Genomic DNA, 17,845 nt, shown 5'->3' with positions numbered 1-17,845 from the left:
CTCCGCCTCCTGGGTTCAGGCAATTCTCCTGCCTCAGCCTCCTGAGTAGCTGGGATTACAGGCACGCGCCACCATGCCCAGCTAATTTTTTGTATTTTTAGTAGAGACGGTGTTTCACCATGTTGACCAGGATGGTCTCGATCTCTTGACCTCGTGATCCACCTGCCTTGGCCTCCCAAAGTGCTGGGATTACAGGCTTGAGCCACCGCGCCTGGCAATTTTTAAACTTTTTAGTAGAAATGAGGTCTTGCTATGTAGCTTAGGCTGGTCTGGAACTCTTGAGCTCAAGCAATCCTCCTGCCTTGGCTTCCTAAAGTGCTGGGATTACAGATGTGAGCCACAACTCCTGGCCTCAAGTATTCATTTATAGCAACACAAAATGGACTAAGATGCTATCCCTCTGTCAAGTTTCCAATCTCTTTCTCCCTCTGGCCTCTCAACCTCATTCAAATAATACCAGGTCTAGCCCATGACCTATTTATTTCAAAAAGTAACAATACCTACCTTTCCCTCCCGACCCAACCTCACATCCAGTCCCACCTTAGGCTTCCTCCCTGCTCACCTAGTCCCTGAACCTCCCGCCTCACTTCCTGCAAGACACCAAGTTACTACAGGACTCCTAAAGCAGCTGTGATTGGCTGGGTGTGGTGGCTCATGTCTGTAATCCCAAGGCGGGTAGATCACGAGGTCAGGAGTTTGAGACCAGCCTGACCAACATGGAAAAACCCCCATGTCTACTAAAAATACAAAATTAGCCAGATGTGGTGGCACATGCCTGTAATCCCAGCTACTCAGGAGGCTGAGACACGAGAATCTCTTGAACCCAGGAGATGGAGGTTGCAGTGAGCTGAAATCGCGCCACTGTACTCATCCTGGGCAACAAGAACGAAACTCCATTTCAAAAAACAAACAAACAAAAAAACCCAGCTGTGATCATGTCATTTCCCTGACAACTCTGGGATCTATTCCCACCCACCTGTTCTACTGAAGATTTTTTTTTTTTTTGAGACAGAGTTCTGCTCTTGTTATCCAGGCTAGAGTGCAATGGCACGATCTCGGTTCACCGCAACCTCCGCCTCCTGGGTTCAGGCAATTCTCCTGCCTCAGCCTCCTGAGTAGCTGGGATTACAGGCACGCGCCACCATGCCCAGCTAATTTTTTGTATTTTTAGTAGAGACGGGGTTTCACCATGTTGACCAGGTTGGTCTCGATCTCTCGACCTTGTGATCCACCCGCCTCGGCCTCCCAAAGTGCTGGGATTACAGGCTTGAGCCACCACGCCCGGCCCAAAACACAAATTCTTAACGACTCATGGTTCTGTAGGTTGGCTGGGTTCAACTATAAGATAATTTTTACTTAGGGCCTCTTGTGTGGTTGCAGTCAGCTTTTGGCTGGAGCTGCTGTCATTTGAAGCCTCACCATGGCTTGATGTCCCAAATGTCTCAGTTACACGGCTAGCAGATGATGTTGGCTGCTGACTGGGATCTCAGCTGGGGCTATTGACAGGAGTGTCTATGCATGGTTTGGGCTTCTCACAGCATGGAGGCTGGTTTTTTGAGAAGGAGTTTCTACTACTTAAGCATTTCAAGAGCTCTGGGCAAAAGCTGTAAGGCTTCATGTGATCTAGCCTTGGAAGTCACAGGATGTCATTTATGCTACATTCTACCAGTCAAACAAGTCACCAGCCCAATCCAAAGGGAGGGGAGAGGACTCCACATCTAAAAGAAAGGAAGAGCAAAGAACTTGCCACCATCTTTAATCTACCATGGTGGACCTTCTGGATACAAATTATTTCCATTTCTTCCAGGTGCAAAATATACAGTAAATCCTCACTGAACATCATCCATAGGTTCTTGACAACTGCAAGTTCAAGTCAAATAATGTATGACGAAATAAATTTTCTTATAGGTTAACCGATAGAAACAATAGTTAAGTTCCTACATCATGTTTCTGGGCACAAATACATCACCAAACGTATAAATAACGCCCAAAACAATTATTTTTTTTTTTTGTTTGCTTTGAAACAGAGTCTCGCTCTGTTGCTGAGGCTGGAGTGCAGTGGTGCAATCTCGGCTCACTGCAATCTCTGCCTCCTGGATTTAAGTGATTCTCCTGCCTCAGCCTCCCCAGTAGCTGGGATTACAGGCACACGCCACCACACCTGGCTAATTTTTGTATTTTTAGTAGAGACGGGGTTTCACCATGTTGGCCAGGCTGGTAAAGACAAAAATCCTTCTAATATTAAATATTAAAGTAAATGTGAACTATACATACATTTAAGACAGATTAATGAAAATGGGCAAGATAATTATTTATTCAATTATTCCATCTCAGGGTCACAGGTGGCCAGAATCTATTCTGGAAGCTCAGTACAGAAACCAACCCTGTATAGGATGCCATCCCATTGCACACAGGTGTGTGTGCACACACACACACATGCACATGTACTCAGACTGGGACAATTCAGACGCTAATTCACCTAAAGGGCACATCTTTGGAATGTGGGAGGAAACCAGAGGAACCAAGGAAAACTCAGACATGGGTAGAGAGTGCAAACTACACAGACAGGGGCCCCAGCTAGGAATCACTTTTTTCTCATCAATGTTATAACTGAAATGATGTTATTGGAGGAGCTGCTGTACTTAACTCCTTCCAAGGACCCTAAAACTCTCAATCCCAATACATCATTGGCTCAAAATGGATCCTGTCATGCAAATCAGGTCCACGTGCGGATGAGTTCCTCAGATATAATTCCTTAAGAACAGTTCTGAGACGGGCGCGGTGGCTCAAGCCTGTAATCCCAGCACTTTGGGAGGCCGAGGCGGGTGGATCACAAGGTCAAGAGATCGAGACCATCCTGGTCAACATGGTGAAACCCCATCTCTACTAAAAATACAAAAAATTAGCTGGGCATGGTGGGGCGTGCCTGTAATCCCAGCTACTCAGGAGGCTGAGACGGGAGAATTGCCTGAACCTAGGAGGCGGAGATTATTGCGGTGAGCCGAGATCGCGCCATTGCACTCCAGCCTGGGTAACAAGAGTGAAACTCCGTCTCAAAAAAAAAAAAAAAAAAAAAAAAAAGAACAGTTCTGAGTACTGTCCCTCTGAAGGTCTGTGAGCTAGAGGCATTATCTGCTCTCCACAGACCCAGCATACAGAAAATAAGCAGAGTAGACAGTTCTGTTCAAAAAGGGGAAAAACAGGGGTGACAGCTGCTACTGGGTCATAGTAATTATGAAATCCAGCCAGGTACATGATGCCAGTTCCTTGATTCGAGTCCCCTCCTGCTCCCTGGGATTGATTATCTGCAGCTCCTGGCTCTACCCTCTTGGCTCATAGGTTTCTTCTAAGCCGTCATTTCTTTCCAACAGGAAATACCTAATGTTTGCATCTGAATAGCCTTCTCAGAAGGCCTCTTAGAAGGCTGGGGGCCCACATGTCCCATTTTACTTTTGTGCTCTGCCTTTTCTGGTATAGTAGTTGTCCCTTGCTATTTGTGGTGGATTGGTTCTAGGACTTGGATGCTCAAATCCTGCACTTGGCCCTGCCAAACCTGGGGATGAGGACTACTGCATTCCTAGTTGCTACTTTATCTTCAAACCTAGAATTTTGATTGGCTGCTGAATGTGGTGGTATTATCATAACTCTTGGCCTTCGAAACTATTTTCAGTTTCCGTTCCCTTGAATACTCTGTAAATTGTACATATTGAGCATCTACTATACCCTAACAGTGTTTTAAAAATCAGGGATTATCTCAGTGAATGAAACACCAAAAAAGCTGCCCTTATGGAGCTGCCATTCTAGTGGGGAAGGCAGATACTATGCAAATAAGTGAGTAATATAAGAGGAAAAACTTTGGGAGGCTGAGTTATTATTTGACACCAGGAGTTCAAGACTGCCTGAGTAACATAGTAAGACCTCCTCTTTACAAAAAAAAAAAAGGAGAAAAGCAGTAAGGGAGATGGCAATTTTTGTGTGTGTGTGTTGTGGTGACAGAGAAAGGGACTTCAGCTTTTTTTTTTTTTTTTTGAGACGGAGTTTCGCTCTTGTTACCCAGGCTGGAGTGCAATGGCGCGATCTCGGCTCACCGCAACCTCCGCCTCCTGGGCTCAGGCAATTCTCCTGCCTCAGCCTCCTGAGTAGCTGGGATTACAGGCACGTGCCACCATGCCCAGCTAATTTTTTGTATTTTTAGTAGAGATGGGGTTTCATCATGTTGACCAGGATGGTCTCGATCTCTCGACCTCGTGATCCACCTGCCTCAGCCTCCCAAAGTACTGGGATTACAGACGTGAGCCACCGCGCCCGGCCGGGACTTCAGTTTTAAATAGGGAAGGCGGGCCGGGCGCGGTGGCTCAAGCCTGTAATCCCAGCACTTTGGGAGGCCGAGGCGGGTGGATCACGAGGTCAAGAGATCGAGACCATCCTGGTCAACATAGTGAAACCCCATCTCTACTAAAAATACAAAAAATTAGCTGGGCATGGTGGCACGTGCCTGTAATCCCAGCTACTCAGGAGGCTGAGGCAGGAGAATTGCCTGAACCCAGGAGACGGAGGTTGCGGTGAGCGGAGATCGCGCCATTGCACTCCAGCCCGGGTAACGAGAGCGAAACTCCGTCTCAAAAAAAAAAAAAAAAAAAAAAAAAAAAAAATAGGGAAGGCGGCCAGGCGCGGTGGCTCAAGCCTGTAATCCCAGTACTTTGGGAGGCCGCGGCGGGTGGATCACGAGGTCAAGAGATCGAGACCACCCTGGTCAACATGGTGAAACCCCGTCTCTACTAAAAAATACAAAAAAATTAGCTGGGCATAGTGGCGCGTGCCTGTAATCCCAGCTACACAGGAGGCTGAGGCAGGAAAATTGCCTGAGCCCAGGAGGCGGAGGTTGCAGTGAGCCAAGATCGCGCCATGGCCCTCCAGCCTGGGTAACGAGCGAAACTCTGTCTGTAAATAAATAAATAAATAAAAAGAAAATAAAATCTTAGGAGCTAGGAGAGCGGTCTCAAGCCTGAGACGGTACAATGTATGGGGTTTCCCCTACTTTTTCAACTAAAATTGGCTCTTTCGCCAAAAACCTCACAATCTATTGTCCTGTTTTCGCGCCCAGAAAGATTTTTTTTTTTTTTTTTTTTTTTTTTTTTTTTTACCCAGACCCTTCAACTCCTGAGATCCTATGGGGAAGCTGCTGATCACCAGCTTTAGGTGTTTCTATCTATTGGGAGCCTGCCTTTCCCCAGTTCTGGCTGCAACCGCTTAATTGTTTTAGAGTGACAGTTTAACAACCACCTGACCACTACCTGATGGTTGCCTCACATTGCTAGTGGGGGAGTGGCCCATCTCCTGCCCTGCTCAGGTCTGACTACTTATCTACTGTAACAGTTGCAAGGTTTTTGGATGGAACAATTGAAAGAATGGAGTTTGAATGAACCAAGATAAGAAATGACTATGAAGCCGGCGCGGTGGCTCAAGCCTGTAATCCCAGCACTTTGGGAGGCTGAGGCGGGTGGATCACGAGGTCGAGGGATCGAGACCATCCTGGTCAACATGGTGAAACCCCGTCTCTACTAAAGATACAAAAAATTAGCTGGGCATGGTGGCACGTGCCTGTAATCCCAGCTACTCAGGAGGCTGAGGCAGGAGAATTGCCTGAGCCCAGGAGGCGGAGGTTGCGGTGAGCCGAGATCGCGCCATTGCACTCCAGCCTGGGTAACAAGAGCGAAACTCCGTGTCAAAAAAAAAAAAAAAAAAAAAAAGAAATGACTATGAAAGGGCATTGTTGAAGATGGGGACAAAAGTTCTGAGTGGATCCTGATGTGTTCAGATGCGGCTGGCTGTGCCATGCTTGCAAGAAGAGTTCTACTAGGTCCATCTTTGTCACATCTTCTTTAAGACTAAGTTCGGAGAGGATTAGCTATTTTTTCATTTTCGTGGGCTGTCTCGTCTGCCAGACAAAGTGTCTTTCTTTTAAGTGTCTCTATCACCGAGCCACACAATTGCCGTAGTCATTTGCAGTCTACTAGAACGATAACACACATTGGCATCAGACAGATCTTGGTTCAAAAGCCTGCTCCACCAGTTTCTGTATTGAGCTAGACCAACTGACCTGATAGGCTGGGTCTCAGTTCCTTATTTGTAAAATGGTGATGATAATCTTTGCTTAAGTGGTTAAAGTAAGGATAAATGATGCCTTCCGAAGAAGGACACAACTGGAACGGCCAGTTTACCCCTCCTCGTCTCTTCGCTGGCATTCTTTATTCTGGAGTAAGGAGGGATGGCTAAGGGAATCTGCCTGTGGGTCCAACATGGCGCCGTCCTGCTCCTTGTACGAGCCTCAAAGATGGGGACTATCACTCGGGGGCAGACATGTTTGTAGCACGTGACCCAGGCTCAGGCCCAAGGCAGCCGGAACGTGACGCAGGGTTGAGGCGGGGCTCCTCCTCCTCATCCTGGCGTCGAGCGTCTCGTGACAGGTACTTCCGCTCGGGGCGGCGGCGGTGGCGGAAGTGGGAGCGGGCTTGGAGTCTTGGCCATAAAGCCTGAGGCGGCGGCAGCGGCGGAGTTGGCGGCTTGGAGAGCTCAGGAGAGTTCGCTGGAACTGGAACTTGGACCTCTCCGCTTTTGTCCTCCGTTGAGTCTCCTCCTCGGCGGGAGCCCTCGCTACGCGCCCGGCCCGGAGCCCCCAGCGCAGCGGCCGCGGTAAGCAGCGGGCCCAGCCCGGCCGGCGGCCTGGCCCCATCCCCCTCTTCAGCCCCACGGTCGCCAGGGCCTTGCGTCCTCCCTGTCCTCCTGGGCAGACTCCGGGCCCAGCCCTGGCCTCGCGGGGAAACTCGGCATCGCTCAGGTCCCCGGAGCAGGCCCGGACCCGGCCCGGCTTGGAGAGGTCGGAGGTCGTCGGGTGTGACCTCTGGCGGGGTTGCCGACCCCGGCCGCCAGTCTCGGACGCTCTGTTTGCTGTTGGTGTCGATCTCAGAGACTCGAGAGCGTTCCCTGACTTGGGCGGCCCTGCGCCGCGGCAGGACGCGCTAGCCGGTGGAGTTCCTTAGCGCGGCGAGCCGGAGGGTGTCGGAGCCCACCCCGCCCGCCGCTGTGCCCACCTGGCGGGCATGGGTCACAGGCGCTTGGGCCGAGCCGCGCGTTCCCATCCGGCTCTTCAGTTGAACAGCCTGACCCTGTTAGTGGGAGAGGTTCCCTGACAGCAACTGAGTCAAGGCAGTGAGTCAGGTCACGTGTGCTGGGCTCGGCTCGATACTTGTGTGCATTGAGGTGCCTCAGGCGCTGGGAGACGGGGAGCTTTTTGTCTTAGGCATGTTACGGTAAATCCCGAGGTAAGTCTTTCAGCTTAGTTGAGGAAAGATGGTAGTTGGATGTAGAGTTGTGTTTCCATTCCGACCGTGTTGGGGGCCTCTTTCTGCGTTCATTTTAGTCTTGTTACCTAATGGTTCATAAGGGGAATATTGAGAATACTGACAGCAAACGTTTGAACATTTATTGTGTGCTAGGCGGCGTGGCCAGACCTTTTAACAGATCATTATGTTTATTCTATGTTGAAAGAAAACATAAATCCTCTGAAGTACCACTGTTGTGCCCACTTAACAGAGTGAGAAGTTGAAGAACAGAGAGGTTAAGTCATTTGACCAAGGCCACACAGCGAGTAAGTTATGAAGCAGAGTTTCAAGCCTAGGCAGTCAAGAGTCCAGAGCAGTGTATTCAATTTCTAGGTTATACTGCTTTCACGTGCCCCCGAAGCTTGTGGTTTGTCTTTTGCCACCTAGTATCTGTACCTCACTGCCTCCCACCACCTGCTTTCTTTCTATTGATGTCATTCGAAAGTCTGGTAGCATCAGTTCTACCTTAAAGCTATAAGAAATGCCATTTGCGACTTACCACACATGTTGTAGTGTACTGTCACCGAATTAGGAGCTCTTGAATACTGGCAGGGTACTTAATTGAGGTTTGAAAAATTTTGCACGTAGGCCTGGCAAGCCTGCTTCGTGAACCTTTCTTACAACCTTTGTTGATGGCTGTCCAGCCAGTTGGTTCTTTCCTATTGAAAATACTGCATCTTTGGTTTCCTAAAGAACAGGCTCTTGTCTCTTCCTTGTGACTTAAGCAGCTGATGAGGCACATGATTCTTCTTCATCCATGGATTAATAAAATCTCCTCTTAGTGTGTTTCTTCAAACTTGGGAAGGTTTTTCAGATTTGAGTTTAAGAACTGGAAGGTGAGTTAGGAGTACTTCTGAAGGGACTGGCTAAGCTAAAGCTTAGTGTTCACAATCCTGTTGTATTCAAATGTGTTCTTTTTTTTAAACTTTACTACCCAGCCTAAAATATTTAAGTGAGTAATAAGTACTGCAGCTTTATATAATGTTTGAGTTTAGAGGAGAGCAATGATAGGCACCTTTTTATTCATTCATGAAGTATTTTGAGTATTCATTGAGTATCAGCAGTGTACAGTATCAGGCATTGTGGGATATTGACTCAGGGAGATAGGCATGGTTCCTGTCCTCAAGGAATTTTTAAAAGGTGAATGATCTTCGCCAGAAATTCTGTTGTGGAATGATTTGGCGCTATAACTTCAGGCTTTTTGGAAGAGTTATTTTCTCGTCTCTACTGGTAAATCAGTAGTAATCCAAAGGCTGGTGTTCTGGCTAACTTTAAGACTTTGTTAATTTTTTTTTTTTTTTTTTTTTTTTTTTTTTTTTTGAGACGGAGTTTCGCCCTTGTTACCCAGGCTGGAGTGCAATGGCACGATCTCGGCTCACCGCAACCTCCGCCTCCTGGGCTCAGGCAATTCTCCTGCCTCAGCCTCCTGAGTAGCTGGGATTACAGGCACGTGCCACCATGCCCAGCTAATTTTTTGCACTTTTAGTAGAGACGGGGTTTCACCATGTTGACCAGGATGGTCTCGATCTCTCGACCTCGTGATCCACCCGCCTCGGCCTCCCAAAGTGCTGGGATTACAGGCTTGAGCCACCGCGCCCGGCGACTTTGTTAATTTTAACAACAGCATTTGTATATATGGCTTGCTCTCCAGAGAGTGTAGAAGATAATGTTACAGTTTCTAATTAATCTCATCTTTTAAAGAGTAACCTTCAGCACTCAACTTGTTTCTCCTTTTGCTCTAGTGGCATTTTATTTTATTTTTTTTTTTTGAGATGGAGTTTCTCTCTTGTTGCCCAGGGTGGAGTGCAGTGGCGCAATCTCAGCTGTCTCCCTGGTTCAAGCAGTTCTCCTGCCTCAGCCTCCAGAGTAGCTGGGTTTACAGGCATGCACCACCATGCTTGACTGATTTTGTATTTTTAGTAGAGATGGGGTTTCTCTATGTTGGGCAGACTGGTCTCGAAGTCCTGACCTCAGGTGATCTGCCCCCCTCAGCCTCCCAAAGTGCTGGGATTACAGGTGTGAGCCATCTTGCCTGGCCAACTTTAGTGGCATTTTTTGTTCACTCAAGAGGTAGTCTGTGTCACTGCCATTAACGTTGCACTGCAGTGTCTTTTAGCAAAGATATATTTGGCATGCTGGATTTTTTTCTTCAGCTGGGAAGAAAGTTTAATGTAGCACTGATAATATACCAGCCATAGTTTCAGTACCATCCTAGGTAGAAAAGCTGCGCTGCCCTATCTTCCACAACTTTCTAGATTCCCTTCTTTAAGAGATTTGGATTTTACATTTGTGGTAGAACATTAGTAAACAGAAGGGCGGAATACAGAAGATACTTTAAAAGTAGTTTTATTAGTATATCCTTCTAGGTAGTTAGCAACCACTTGGGGCAATTTTGTTTTTCTTTTTTTTGTGCCAGCTGTGCCTAAGCTCTCAAACCCTGTAATCAGAGAACAATGCTTGATAGTAAAATGTGACTTTGAATCAGTTTTCTGACCCCACTGCCAAGTGAGGCCAAAAAGTTTTGCTTATTTGATTAGCTTTGAATACATCCTCGAAGAGATCTTTACTAATAACGTTTTTGCTCTTACATTCGTCATTAGCCTTTGTATGCAAAGATGTAGCAAACACAGACCACAAAAATATGACAGTTGTCTTATGGACATTCCTCTCTGGCATTTGACACAAATATTTTAGTTTTTCCTGTGATAAAATATCTAACTCCCCATCCATATAATTAAACAAATACAGCCAAAATAGATTTGACCAGATATTGGACTTGGAGCTGTAGGCAGGCTTTGCCTGGGGAGGTAAGGTTTAGAAGTCCTCCTGAATAAGACTTAACAGAGGTTCCCCTTGGCACTAAATGTCTTCTTCTGAAGGCAACTGAAGCTCTAGAAATGAACTTCCCACCTCCCTGCGTATTTTTTAGCTATTGGCTTTCTGTTGATGACTCTTAGTTCTCACTGTATTTTGGCATCCATTCCTTTGTGTTACTACACGCTTATCTGTTAATATTATCTAATAGATCTCTATGCTCCTCTGCAGTTTGCTGCAGAAACATTGTGCAATGTGTTGATCTTTTCAGTTATTTGCTCTCCTATCTTCCCTCTTCTGTTTTTTCCCCTACTCCATATGGCATTAAAGACAAAAATAATTTGTATTTGTGTTTTAAAACTTATTTTTAAAACATTTCTTTTCTTTTCTTTTTTTTTTTTTTTGAGACAGAGTTTTTGCTCTTGTTGCCCAGGCTGGAGTGCAATGGCGCGATCTCGGCTCACCGCAACCTCCGCCTCCTGGGTTCAGGCAATTCTCCTGCCTCAGCCTCCTGAGTAGCTGGGATTACAGGCACGCGCCACCATGCCCAGCTAATGTTTTTTTATTTTTAGTAGAGACGGGGTTTCACCATGTTGAGCAGGATGGTCTCGATCTCTTGACCTCGTGATCCACCCGCCTCAGCCTCCCAAAGTGCTGGGATTAGAGGCGTGAGCCACGGCGCCCGGCCTTAAAACATTTCTTAATGGTGATTGTGGTCACTGCGATTTGTGAATCAGAGGTAAAAGTGATGTGGCGAGTGAAATCAAAACAGGCTTTTTAGCAGTGTCTGTTACCAGTTTCAATTTTAGTATCCGAGGCTGTGATTACAAGAACATATTTAAGAATAGCTACTTGCAAAATATCTCCTTGGGGGAGGAAGAAAGCTTGGAAATTGGTTCCAGTGCTGACCTACAGTATTGGCCTTGTTCATTTGCTAGTACTTAATTCATGGGGCCTGGAGTCTCTGTTTTGGTGATTTCATCACTGCTGAAGATATCAGTTTGCCCGATTCTGTTGTCCACTTCTGGTCGCCTGAAGCTGCCTACAGTTAGGACCAAGCAAATCCGAGGGAGCCTATGAAGGGAAGCCTGGGAACAGGGCAGTTGAGGAATTCTCCAGCCTTGCTCGTCTCTTAGTTGGTCTTACTTGTTTGACTACTGCCAGAAAAAGGAAAGGTTCTCTCTTCTCCCTCAGCCTTTCCTTTCCAGCTTTAGTTCTTTCTCCTGGGCATTAACCATTTCAAAACAGGAGTCCTTTAAAAATTACTTAGTGAAATAAATAGTTATATCATTTATTTCCAATATTGGAATATAAGTGTAATAAAAAGTTGGTTTCCATTTGATAAACTTCTTAGTTTGAATTATTTGAGAGTACATAGTTACAAAGCTGCTATGAATTAACCTTAAATAACCCAGCATAAACTTTATGAAAAATAGCATCCCTGTATATGATATTCAGTCTGCCTACCAGCAGTTCTTCCATGCACTTACAGATAGGGGGATCCCTGAGATAACTACAGATCATTTAAAACCCACTCTTAAATCCTCTGACCTGCACCATGTTGGTGGTGGTTAAAAGAGCAGTAAGATTTTGTAGAAACCTTCCTACACAACATTTGCCTTTAAATGCTTTTTAATATTTCTGTGGTGCTTGTAGTTTACATATGATTTCATTTGGTGCTCACAACTGTTCTATGTATCTGCCTGAGATAGTGGAGGGTGGATGCTCTGGTGGCTCAGCTGGCATATCAGTCTAGGTCTGTTAGCTCAGTGCTCTTTCTGATGTACCATCCTGCCTTTCCGTTGTAGGCAAGTGCCCTAAAGACCACATCATTTCACACCTTATAGAAATGCTCATGCCTGCCGGGAGCGGTGGCTCAAGCCTGTAATCCCAGCACTTTGGGAGGCCGAGGCGGGTGGATCACGAGGTCGAGAGATCGAGACCATCCTGGTCAACATGGTGAAACCCCGTCTCTACTAAAAATACAAAAAATTAGCTGGGCATGGTGGCGCGTGCCTGTAATCCCAGCTACTCAGGAGGCTGAGGCAGGAGAATTGCCTGAATCCAGGAGGCGGAGGTTGCGGTGAGCCGAGATCGCGCCATTGCACTCCAGCCTGGGTAACAAGAGTGAAACTCCGTCTCATTAAAAAAAAAAAAAAAAAGAAAAGAAAAAAAGGGCTGGGCGCGGTGGCTCAAGCCTGTAATCCCAGCACTTTGGGAGGCCGAGACGGGTGGATCACGAGGTCAAGAGATCAAGACCATCCCGGTCAACATAGTGAAACCCCGTCTCTACTAAAAATACAAAAAATTAGCTGGGCATGGTGGCACGTGCCTGTAATCCCAGCTACTCAGGAGGCTGAGGCAGGAGAATTGCCTGAACCCAGGAGGCGGAGGTTGCGGTGAGCCGAGATCGTGCCATTGCACTCCAGCCTGGGTAACAAGAGCGAAACTCCGTCTCAAAAAAAAAAAAAAAAAGAAATGCTCATGCCTATAATCCCAGCACTTTAGGAGGGTGAGGCAGGAGGATTGCTTGAGCCCAGGAGTTCAATACCAGCCTGGGCAACAAAGTGAAGCCCCATCTCTACAAAGAAGAAAAAAAAATTAGGTGGGTATGGTGGTACACCTGTGGTTCCAGGTACGTGGGAGACTAAGGAGAGAGCATCACTTGATTCCAGGAGTTTAAGGCTGCAGTGACACGTGTTCACGCCACTGCACTCCAGCATGGGGGGGGCAAAGCAAGACTCTGTCTCAAAAAAGAAAAGAAAAAAAAAAAAAAAAAGAAATTGAACTCTCCCCAAAAATGATGTGAGAATTTAACTGTGGAGGAGACTGGACACTCTTGTGTCTTGTGACCCGTGATACTTCTCCTAGTAGATACTGAATGTTGAGAAGCTAGGGATCATGGGAATAGCTGTATTTTTCAAATGATTAATGGTAGCAAGTGAGGAACCTGATGCATCCAGGTCCAGAGTAAGGTTTATTTGCCATGGTAACACTGGATAAGTACATTATTGCCTGTATTTTCAAGTAATTTATCATATGTTTATTTTAGTAAACATACATATATACAGAAAAGTGCAGAAACAAGTGAACAGCCTGGAAAATTTTTACAAACCCAGAGGCCATCTTATATCTCCATTAAGTCATTATCATGACCTGATGCTTGGGTAGTGAGTCTTCTGATTTCTAGAACTGTAGACTAATTTTACCTGATTCGGATTTTGTGTAAATGGAATCATACACTGTGTATTCTTCTCTGTCTGGTTTCTTTGACTCAGTGTTGTTTGTGAGGCTTTGTGTTGTTATGTGCAGTTGTAACTGGAGTTTTTATTGCTCAGTAGTATTATGTGATATATGATAATATATTTAAGTAAAAAAGACTCAGTTTTAGGGTATGTGTCTGTATTCATTTGTTAGGGCTGCCATAACAAGTATCACAGATAGAGTGGTTTAAACGGAAATTTATTTTCTCAATTCTGAAGGTCAGAAATTTGAGGTCAAGCTGTTGGCAAGATTGGTTTCTTCTGAAGCCTCTTCTTGGTTTGTACATAACTGTCTTCTCTTCCCTATATCTTTGCATGATCTTTCCTCTGTATTGTCCGTGTCCTAATTCATTTAGGAAACCAGCCATATTGGATTGAGGCCCACCCTCATGACCTTACTTAACCTCAGTTACCTCTTTAAAGGCCCTGTCTCCAAATAAGTCACATTCTGAAGTATTGAGTATTAGGATTTCAAAATAAGAATTTCAAGTGGACAATTTCAGTTCAGCTCATAAAATTATCTATTCTACTCTAGTCAATATGGCCAGTTTTAAAAGTTGTACCAGCGTGCACTCCCACAAGCAGTATATGGGAAGTTCAAATATTCCACATCCTTGCTAGCACTTGTAACTTTTTGTCTTTTTAATATTAAGTTTTTCTGGTACAAACCCATTTCTTTTTGGCACCATGGTATACCCTGTGTAGGGGAACCTCAAGGGACTGGGGAAGGTTGTCCTGGGGTAAAATGTGTCACAGTTTGAGACTACCTCTTTTTAAATGCTGCTTAAATCCGTTGGAGTCAGAAGCAGAGGTTCGGCCAGGCACGGTGGCTGACGCCTGTAATCCTAGCACTTTGGGAGGCCAAGGTGGGCAGATCACTTGAGACCAAGAGTTTGAGATCAGCCTGGCCAACATGGTGAAACCCCGTGTCTACTAAAAATACACAAAATTAATCAGGCATGGTGGTGGGCACTTGCAATCCCAGCTCCTTGGGAGGCTGAGACATGAGAATTGCTTGAGCCCAGGAGATGGAGCTGAACCAGAGAGGTGGATGTTGTGTGAGAATCCCTTGAACTCAGGAGGTGGAGCTGAGATTGTGCCACTGCACTCTAGACTGGGCAACAGAATGAGACACTGTCTTAAAAAAATAAAAAAGGCCGGGCACGGTGGCTCAAGCCTGTAATCCCAGCACTTTGGGAGGCCGAGACGGGTGGATCACGAGGTCGAGAGATTGAGACCATCCTGGTCAACATGGTGAAACCCCGTCTCTACTAAAAATACAAAAAATTAACTGGGCATGGTGGCGCGTGCCTGTAATCCCAGCTACTGAGGAGGCTGAGGCAGGAGAATTGCCTGAACCCCGGAGGGGGAGGTTGCGGTGAGCTGAGATCGCGCCATTGCACTCCAGCCTGGGTAACGAGAGCGAAACTCCGTCTCAAAAAAAAAATAAATAAATAAAATAAAAAAAGACTGGCCTGGTGCGGTGGCTCACGCCTGTAATCCCAGCACTTTGGGAGGCCGAGGCAGGTGGATCACGAGGTCAAGAGATCGAGACCATCCTGGTCAACATGGTGAAACCCCAGCTCTACTAAAAATACAAAAAATTAGCCAGGCGCGGTGGCTCAAGCCTGTAATCCCAGCACTTTGGGAGGCCGAGGCGGGTGGATCACGAGGTCGAGAGATCGAGACCATCCTGGTCAACATGGTGAAACCCCGTCTCTACTAAAAATACAAAAAACTAGCTGGGCGTGGTGGCACGTGCCTGTAATCCCAGCTACTTAGGAGGCTGAGGCAGGAGAATTGCCTGAGCCCAGGAGGCGGAGGTTGCGGTGAGCCGAGATCGCGCCATTGCACTCCAGCCTGGGTAACGAGTGAAACTCCGTCTCATTAAAAAAAAAAAAAAAAAAGGCCGGGCGCGGTGGCTCAAGCCTGTAATCCCAGCACTTTGGGAGGCCGAGGCGGGTGGATCACAAGGTCGAGAGATCGAGACCAACCTGGTCAACGTGGTGAAACCCCGTCTCTACTAAAAATACAAAAAATTAGCTGGGCATGGTGGCGCGTGCCTGTAATCCCAGCTACTCAGGAGGCTGAGGCAGGAGAATTGCCTGAACCCAGGAGGCGGAGGTTGCGGTGAGCCGAGATCGCGCCATTGCACTCCAGCCTGGGTAACAAGAGCGAAACTCCGTCTCAAAAAAAAAAAAAAAAAAAAAAAAAAAAAAATTAGCTGGGCATGGTGGCGCATGCCTGTAATCCCAGCTACTCAGGAGGCTGAGGCAGGAGAATTGCCTGAACCCGGGAGGCAGAGGTTGCGGTGAGCCGAGATCGCGTCATTGCACTCCAGCCTGGGTAACAAGAGCGAAACTCCGTCTCAAAAAAAAAAAAAAAAAAAAAGAGAGAGAAAGAAAAAGAAAGGAAAGCAGTGCTTCAGTCCAGTGAGTGAGCAGTTAGTGTTCTGTAGTGGCGCATAGTTTATTACTTTTGTAGTCTGGAGTCCATTCCTGGTGGTGGAATTGACCTATAAGAATAATCTGTGGCCAGGCGCGGTGGCTCACGCCTGTAATCCCAGCACTTTGGGAGGCTGAAGCGGGCGGATCACGAGGTCAAGAGATCAAGACCATCCTGGCCAATATGGTGAAACCCCATCTCTACTGGAAATACAAATATTAGCTGGGTGTGGTGGCATGCGCCTGTAATCCCAGCTACTCAGGAGGCTGAGGCAGGAGAATTGCTTGAACCCGGGAGGCGGAGGTTGCAGTGAGGTGAGATCCTGCCACTGCAATCCAGCCTGGCACCTGGCCACAGAGCAAGACTCTTATCTCAAAAAAAAAAAAAAAAAGAGTAAACTGTGGCGTATAAATGTAGCCATAGTAGACAGTGCTTTCATTCAAACTTATTTTTTTTGGTCAGACACTTGAACCCTTAAAATATCACATTCTTTCATACATATGCTAGAAATAGGTCTGTTTTGCGTATTCTGACTGACCTTTCAGTTACTAGCAGGCCTTTGACCACCAGCTTTTTGGCTGTGTACTTTTCAGCTTTGTGTATCCACTATAGACCTTAGTTTGATTGAAATAATATTACATGACTTTGCCTCTTTTCCAACTCTAAACCACTTGAGGACAGGGATGAATCACTATTCTAATCTCAAAATAGTACTAAACTTTTGTTTAAAAATTTTCCAGTTCTGGCCGGGCACGGTGGCTCAAGCCTGTAATCCCAGCACTTTGGGAGGCCGAGGCGGGTGGATCACAAGGTCAAGAGATCGAGACCATCCTGGTCAACGTGGTGAAACCCCGTCTCTACTAAAAATACAAAACATTAGCTGGGCATGGTGGCACGTGCCTGTAATCCCAGCTACTCAGGAGGCTGAGGCAGGAGAATTGCCTGAACCCGGGAGGCAGAGGTTGCGGTGAACCGAGATCGCACCATTGCACTCCAGCCTGGGTAACAAGAGCAAAAACTCTGTCTCAAAAAAAAAAAAAAAAAAAAAAAAAAAAATTTCCAGTTCTAACTTTGCAGAGTAAGTTACTGTTTATAGCATGCAAGTTATGCTTGTGGGTCAGTGGTTAATATCTGTAGCTTTCCTGAATGATGAACTATGTGTTCTGTGTTCATTTAACAGATTTTTCTTCTCTTCTTTAAGAAAACACTGTTGGCCCCTGTGGGGAATTATTCAGAAATAATTGTAAACACAGGGTGGATGAGACTCATTTATTTAAAGAAAATGCTAAATTGTTCAGTGTCTGGGGTGGTGAGGGACATGTTGAGTGGATTTTTAAATAAAAGGGTAGGCAGGTGAGAGTTGGGAAACCATTATAGTTGGAAGGAATGGCATGAGTCAGTGAATGGATGTAGGGATTGCAGTAGCTCTAAATTGGGAATGGTTATATGTATGGGAACCAGATCCTAGTGGGGAGGGCAGGCACTGTAATGCTATGTTGGAGGATTTAAGTTCAACCAAGTGGCACTTCATTCCGTAATGCTGGAATAGGCAAGGCATAATCTTCTCACCTGAACCTCCAGTTAAGGGTGAGGAATGGCTTTGATGTTGTAATTTGTCCAAAGAAACCATACATTAGGAGCTTAGTGGGCCAGGACTGAAATACTACAAGCGTTGTGCTTAAACTTTCAGAGTTGCTTCCTCAGAAGTGGCTTTAATGAAAAGTTAAACATGGGAGCTGGTTAGAGAGGGTGGGATAGAGGAAGAGAGCAGTTCATTTAGTTTTCCTCTTTAGCCAGCCTATTTGCTCCCCTTAGCAATTTATGGGCAGTCTGTTTTACTGATTTAGTGCCTGAGATAATCTAGGGTTGATATCAAAAGCTTCCAGCTATTGAAAATAGTTCTTATGTAACTCTCTGTTTTACTGGCTGTCTTGCTTTCCA

General features: G+C 46.1%; 1 protein-coding gene across 1 annotated transcript in view; it reads left to right on the top strand.

The window, feature by feature from the left end:
* Positions 1-6,476: 6,476 nt before the first annotated feature.
* RAB7A (RAB7A, member RAS oncogene family) overlaps positions 6,477-17,845 on the top strand; it is a 79,381-nt gene continuing 68,012 nt past the window's right edge. The window contains exon 1 of the mRNA XM_003926141.4: positions 6,477-6,693. The gene's annotated coding sequence lies outside the window, so the exon portion shown is untranslated. The remainder of the gene's footprint in view (positions 6,694-17,845) is intronic.

Source organism: Saimiri boliviensis, chromosome 8 (assembly GCF_048565385.1).
Source record: "Saimiri boliviensis isolate mSaiBol1 chromosome 8, mSaiBol1.pri, whole genome shotgun sequence".
Taxonomy (NCBI): Eukaryota; Metazoa; Chordata; class Mammalia; order Primates; family Cebidae; genus Saimiri; species Saimiri boliviensis.
Note: the sequence above shows the minus strand (reverse complement) of the source record. Positions and strands in the feature narration are given on the sequence as shown.